General features: G+C 29.6%; 1 long non-coding RNA gene across 1 annotated transcript; it reads left to right on the top strand.

The window, feature by feature from the left end:
• The first annotated feature begins 2521 nt into the window (after window positions 1-2521).
• On the top strand, window positions 2522-3049 carry LOC143610576 (uncharacterized). The gene is made up of 3 exons (XR_013149613.1): window positions 2522-2784; window positions 2850-2949; window positions 3021-3049. It is a non-coding gene; the product is annotated as an uncharacterized LOC143610576 (long non-coding RNA).
• Window positions 3050-5999: the final 2950 nt, after the last annotated feature.

Below are 5999 nucleotides of genomic sequence, written 5' to 3' on the forward strand. Positions count from 1 at the left end.
TTAGCTGGGAAGCGTTTTCGTATTATTGGTATATGGAAACAAGTGGCAGTTTGTATTTACTTAAATTTTGAAGTTATCTTGGTGTTCCGCTATCTTCATGATTCCACTTTTATAATGAATTGTTATCGTGACCATTGGTCGGACGATATTGGCAATTCCTTCTACACTTGCCATCCAGACAAAGATTATCTGGTATGTTTATTATTAATTAATATTTTTGTGTTAGATATTTTATTAATTTTCATTCATCTATTTAAGTTTTCATATTTTCTTTTATATAGATGCTGCCATCTTCATTTGTGGATCAACATTTTAAAATCAAGTCTGCCAACAAAAGATTTGACTATACGTGCAAATGATGCTAATGATTCCAAAGTGATCATCAAAATGATCAAAGGAAGTTACTATTTTACCAGTGGATGGAAGCATCTTGTAGATGCTATGTCTATGAACTATATGGACTTTCTGGTATTTTATTTTCAACCTTCAGAAGGCATATTCATGTTGATAGTTTTTACATATGATTATATTGAAGTTTCTATACCTCCACTCATGCATGGTGAACCTGATGTTGATGATAGTGTCAAAGGGTTGATTCTTGCTGCTGATGTCATTATAATTAATGAAAATATTTTTACCGAGGTGACAAAATAAGGTTAATCAATGACCTCCGTTTACCTTAATTATCAAATTATTTACTGGTTGTTTAATTTTCTTCTTAATGTATGTGATGTTATGCATTTTCATGTTAGTTTTGATTTTTGGCCTTTTTCTATGTAACTTGTCATGATTAAATATTAAGTATTTAGTGTATATTAGTTTTCAAAGTAATTATTAGAGTACATAAGTTAAGGGAAGTTATTAACTATTAATTGATGTTGAAATTTTGTTTCCATAGAAGAAATAAGTGTGTGTGTGTGTATATATATATAACTCATATAGCTTTTAAACCGGGTTATAACATCATTTATTTGTGAAATCTTTTATCATCAAACAATAAGTATATTCTTAACTTACATACAATAAATAAAATTAAAACTCAAAAAATATATAAATACTAAAAACAAATAACATAAAACAGCCCCCATAATACGGGGATAAAAACTATTATATATATATACGAGTCTTAATTCTTGGTACGTAAGTTTAGGGAATTCACTACTTAGAGTTGACTACTAATTTTATAATAATTTGAAATTTCGTTTCCATAGAAGAAATAAGTCAAAACAATATATATATGAGTCTTAATTCTTGGTACATAAGTTTAGGGAAATCACTAATTAGAGTTGACCACTAATTTAATAACTAAATATATAATAAACAATGATTACTTTTAGCTGTGTATAGGAGGCAAAAAAAATATATTTTATTCTTAATATTTACTTAACTAACATACTTATTAAAATATTGGTTGTTTATTTTTCTTCTTAATTTATGTGATTTATGTATTTTCATGTTAGTTTTGGTTTTTGGCCTTTTTCTATGTAACTTGTGACGATTAAATTTTAAGTATTTTATGATTTCTTCATGTGACTTATGTTTAGAGTTCAAATATGGTTTATATTTGATAGAAATTGTAATTGTTTCTTATAGTTTATACATTGTACATAAATCCAACTAAATACAATTATGCACAATTATGTCAAAACGTAAACATTTATTATATCTGGTTACATTTTATATAACAAATAATAATAATTCATAACTTATACTCAAACTATTTAGTATTATGGTAAGAAACATAATAATAACTCATCATTCGTAATTTTTTTAATGTCCAATAATTTCTACTGATTTTAGAGGTAGTTGACATTTTCTTAATTACAATTATTATGCTTTCCTTTCATTCCTTATATATCTATGTGTTAATTATGTTAATGATCATAACAAATATAAAATTTATGTGATACTATTGGTGTACAATGTATAAACAACCGTAAGAGATGTGTTAATTATGTTAATAATAGCTCAATTTCAAAATAAACGAAAAATACAATTATATTTATGATCTTTTCATCTTTTTATTGTAATTATAATTATTAACTTTCCTTACAAAGCCTATACACAGCTTCTCTTTGATTATTATAAATACTAACAATGATCAGTAGTATTACTTCATCCTTGCACTCAAAGTGTTTATTTTCATCAGCCAAAGATCAAAGGTATTTTTATGACCTTTTCTTCATTTTGTTTTTAGCTTTTTGAAACACTTTATGTATTCTACTGAGATAATTTAACTTTTTTACAGATTTGTGATGGACGCAACTAAGGCAACAATGTTGAAGGACTTAAGTGTGCTGGAAGACGATTACATGATCAGAGTGTGGATTGTATGCCTATGGAATAAGCCTGATTTGTATAAACCTCATGAAGTTTATGCCATTGAAACGATTGTTGTTGACGAGGTGGTATGAATACAAAAAATGACATATATCATTTTTTATAGTTGGATATATATTAATAATATATAAGTATAAGTGTTGTATTTGATATTTGTTTTAATTTCATTATTGCAGGGTAATTTAATGCAAGCAATATGTCTCAAGAAATGGTTGCCAAAGTTTAGGTCATTTTTAAGAGAGAAGGAGTCTTTAATAATAAGAAAGCCAACACTTGATGACAATCGTGGCAAGTTGAAATATGTGGATAACTCCAATAAGATATGATTCCAACCTTACACTACTGCTCTACTTTGCAAAGACTTTGTTGGGTCCTACTATGATTTCAATTTTGCATTGTTTCAATATATAGAAGAAAAGAGGCTACCTGATAATGTAACCATTGGTATGTATCAAACTCTATAACATATTATTCATCTCTTAATATAGTTTCAATAACAATTTTTTTAGATGCTATTGGTTATATTAAAAAATGTTATGGCATTGAAAATACCAACACAAGAACCGGTAATGTTAGTAAACGCATGAACTTAAGAATTGTGGATTTGGAGTAAGTAGTTTAGTTTATTCAAATTTATTATTTAGATTTTATGTTCCATTTTATAAATTTATTATTTTGAGGGGTCGACAACTAAATGTAACTTTATGGGATCAATATGCATCGTAGTTGAACTCTTATTTGACTAACAATAAAAATGAAACACATGTTGTTATAATACTTTAGTTTGGTGTCGTAAAATTCTACAAAGTATGTGTTTATGTTTTATTATTATTTAAATTACACATTATATGTTACAATAATAAATGATTACCCTTTTTTTGTTAGATAAAGCATACCTTAACAATGCTTATACCGTGTCTCGTCTATTCATCAATAGCGATATTGAAGAGACTATGAAAAGGTGAAAAATATTAATCTATACCGCATACAAATTTTAGTTTGATGAGTCTAAAGATATATATATTTGAACAGGTACCTTGGAGATGTTGAGCCATAAAATACCTCATCAACTCAACATGGTGTAGGATCTTCAATTTTGTCAACTCTTCGTGATGAATTCCTAATTGACAATGATTTCAAGTTTGTTGCTGATATCACCGACATTAACAAGGTTAACTAATTGCTTTGCTTTTGATAACTGATAGCATCTATTTCTTTTATAATAAAATGTTTAACCTTGATACATATTGCAGCCCAAAAATGTTATTGTGGTTGGTACTATCAAGGCAATAAGTTTGGACACTCTATGGTACTATTATGCGAGTGAAAGATGTAAATTTAAGGTCATTTCTATGACGGTTAATGCTGAAAACCAAGAAACCGGTGCTTCCTTTGAAGCTGATTGCAAACCGGAGTATGAGTGTGCAAATTCCAACTGCAACTCTGATCCGGTTGTAGTTGTTCCTAGGTAAATTTGTAACAAAGTTTTTACAGTTTATTTGGAACAATTATTTTTAATTAACATGTTTTTAATTGTTTTAATTGCCTATTCAGGTTCAGAATTCCTATCAGAGTTCAAGATCACACCAGGATTGCTTCTTTAACTATGTTTGGCAGAGATGCTTTCAAGCTGTTAAAGCACACTGCTAAGTATTTGGTTGATAAAAAAGAAAATGTACGTGTTGATTAATAAAAAATAATATCAAATTGTAGTTAATACTTTTAACAGGAGGCTCCATTTCAACTTTATCCCAAGGAGTTGAACGTGCTGCTTGAACGAAAGTTTGCCTTCAAAATTGAAGCGTTTGACTATAACTTGGATAAAAATAAGTCGTATTACACAATATCAAAGTTAACAAATGATCCTAACATTATACAAGACCTGGACAAGAAGGCTAATGCTGATCGTGTATAAACAATTACTTTTAAATACTTTATTTATGTAATCATTTGTCATTTATATTGAGTTAGCCTTTAATATTTTTTTTATATTTCAAATTAGCCTCTAGAATCCGAGTCAATACAATTTGGGAGTAAGTCAGGGTTTCATTCACAAAATTCTATTTCTCTAAGGTATGCAACAAACTTATTATGTTATACATTTAATGAATATAACTTACTGATTTGTTTTTGGATGTATAACTATTAGGATTCTGCCTCATTTACTGTTGACAGTGAGACCCGAATTTCTGTTATCAATAAAGTCAAGGGAAAGAAGATTTGTGAAGATAGCGTACCCACTAAACGTAACCTTTACTCTGTTTATGGTGTCGATGAAATTGAGGTTGCTTCCTCCAATAAGGGACGTACAGGAATCAAGATTGCTGAACCAGATGAAAATATGATTCCAAAGTTGTTGATCCCCAAGGTTGAAAAACAGGATTGATGATTCTGAATTTGGGAGATTGTGAAAGACGACAAGTATAGTTGTTTCAAGTTTTTGTTTTGTTTTTCCGTATAAGTCGTATGTGATTTGGTTTTGTTTCGTATTTTGTTTCATGTTTTGTTTCGGTTTGTGTGTTTGAATTTTAATTGAAACATTTTATACTAACAAGAACACACAGTAAATTACCTAACAAAACCCTATCCTATGAAACAATCAACAAGGGCAATGTGAAACAATAAATCCAAGTAAACAAAACCAAACAATCAAACTCATCAATTAAATCAAATTCAACAATTAACTTAGAACATAAAATCCATAACGAACAAAATCCCAAACAAAATCAAACCGAACTAAGGTTCATCAGGACCTAGGTAGTTTATAAGGTTTAGCCTAGCATCATATAGTCTAAATCAAACAAAAGAAGTAAAATTAAAAACATGGTGAAATAATAAGAAACGAAAGATTAAAGGCGATAAAACCCGTAGTCTTCGATCTTGAACGTAAAGCTCTTCACCGGATGTTCTCTTGCCTTCAAAATCACCACAAGACTCGAAAATACGCTCTCTAAAACTCCAAATTCGTCTAGTGGCAGCAGAGTATTGTCAGGTTTAAGTTAAAAATGTTTAAATACCCAAAACAAGGCCCAACACATAATAAAAACGAAATAAAAAAATCCTTCAGCAGCTTCTAGGCGCCGCGTGACCAATAAGGTGGCCGGTCAGACTGGCCCGGTCTGATCAGTTCTCTGTCCGGTTCCTTCCTTATGCGTTCCGGATCTCCGTTTTGGCTCTTTTTGACTCATTTTTCGCCCTTTTTGATCGTGATCAACTTCGATTGGCTACGAAACATAAAAGTGTTAGTAGTATACAACTCTCGACTAAAAACGAACAAAAACTATTAAAATATTAATTAAAATATACAAGGGAAACATAAACATTTAGCATTATATCAAATATCCCACACTTAGTTTTTTTCGTCCCTGAAAAGTTTGATACAGTTGGATCAGAATCGGAAAATACTGTCTTAAAAACACATAGGATAATTTTTAAAAGCTCAGAAAACGCAAAAACCGCGATCACCGATATTGTTGTCCACTTAAACCCATACCTTAATCTTTACGGGACAAATAAGATCCAACAATAATATTACTCAGTGGTTTACACAATTAATACCTTCTTATTTTCAGCTTTTACCGGACCAGACCACCCCAACTTGACTTAAACCTCAAAATTAGCAGATTTAAAACTTTTGTTGCTCTATTTTTTTCATGAAT

This window comes from Bidens hawaiensis, unplaced genomic scaffold (assembly GCF_021521415.1).
Source record: "Bidens hawaiensis isolate Kalapana, Puna unplaced genomic scaffold, B.hawaiensis_p1.1 tig00027062_1, whole genome shotgun sequence".
Lineage (NCBI taxonomy): Eukaryota > Viridiplantae > Streptophyta > Magnoliopsida > Asterales > Asteraceae > Bidens > Bidens hawaiensis.